The 1,274-nt window shown below is 38.7% G+C and overlaps 1 long non-coding RNA gene across 2 annotated transcripts in view; it reads right to left on the reverse strand.

Annotated features, from left to right (window-relative positions):
• Positions 1 to 105: 105 nt before the first annotated feature.
• Positions 106 to 1,274, reverse strand: part of LOC117124739 — a 9,669-nt gene continuing 8,500 nt past the window's right edge. The window contains exons 3-4 of one of the 2 annotated variants that reach the window (XR_004448008.1): positions 967 to 1,014; positions 106 to 217 (exon numbers count right to left, since the gene is read on the reverse strand). This is a non-coding gene — a long non-coding RNA (uncharacterized LOC117124739). Of the gene's footprint in view, positions 218 to 677; positions 1,015 to 1,274 lie in introns of those variants that run through there. The other variant, XR_004448007.1, reaches the window with a different exon arrangement.

A 1,274-nucleotide genomic window follows, 5' to 3' on the forward strand; every position in this document is an offset into this window, starting at 1 on the left:
GTATAAAGTTATATATTTGGTAAAGTAATCACCTACTACTAACACGTAACGACTACCTCTGGCTGCAGACACAGGCAACTCTGTAAAATATAGGCTGCAATTCTCTCAAATGGATGGTTTGCTGGCACTGTATCCATTGGAGCACGTAATCCAGGGACAGGTCCTAGTCTTGCCTGACACGGTAGACATTCCAAACAAAATTTCTTCACATCACGTGCTATATATAGGCCAGTAACACTTAGCTGAAATGAGTCTTGTCAGAATTATAATGTCATGAATTAGAACCATGAAATGATGTTAATACTTCCCTTTGTAGAGAACTAGGTATGATGGACTGTACAATTTCACCCTTACGTCTATCATGAGTAATGCGGACCATTAAACCATCATAAATCTTTAACAACGATGAAACTCCATCGTTCATAATACCAGGACTTGCCTGCAAAATGACGGGTTTAGCACCTGACTGGACACACATTTTGAACTCCTGTAACTCAGGGTCTCTATCCGGTTCATTAATTAATTTAATATTACGTTGATTATGAAGTGAAAAACCATCACAAGAAGTTAGGGCATGTACATCCTGAACTTTACAGTTTATTCCCTTTACAGGTACTACAGTATCTTCCACTATAACATCATCTCACTCTTCAGAAGCTTGATCAACTGTTAAACTAGGATCGGGTCTACGGGATAATGAATCCGCATTCAGATATGTCTTACCCGATTTGTACACAATCTTCCAATTGAACATATTCAAATCAAGAATCCATCGTGTTTGACGACCTGTTACATCATTTTCTATATGTAACCCCTGTAAACCTGTCAAGGGTTTGTGGCCTGTAACAATAAGAATGGTTACCACGCAAATAATGCTTAAAATGCCTGACACTCCAAACAATAGCATACAACTCCCTATCATAAGTAGACCACTTCTTCTCACTTTTGCGATAACCCGTTCCTTACCCTCCTGAATTTGAGTCAATACAGAGCCAATAGAAAATTCTGAAGCATCTGTGAAAAGTTGAAATTGTAAATTAAAATAAGGATACGCCGCAATTGGTGGGTTATCAAGTTTTCTCTCAATTATGTTAAAAGCATGATCACACTCATCTGACAAACAAAATGTACGCCTTTGTGTATTACTGTAGTAGTTGCAGAGGACGAACAATTGAGGCAAAGTTTTTCACGAAACGCCTGTAATATGAGCAAAGACCCACAAAACCTCTGACCTGGGTGACATTACGTGGAATAGACCAACGTTTGACCTTCTC

The sequence above is a fragment of the Anneissia japonica genome, unplaced genomic scaffold (genome assembly GCF_011630105.1).
Source record: "Anneissia japonica isolate Jap-2015-1 unplaced genomic scaffold, ASM1163010v1 scaffold2950_len93424_cov113, whole genome shotgun sequence".
NCBI classification, from domain to species: domain Eukaryota; kingdom Metazoa; phylum Echinodermata; class Crinoidea; order Comatulida; family Comatulidae; genus Anneissia; species Anneissia japonica.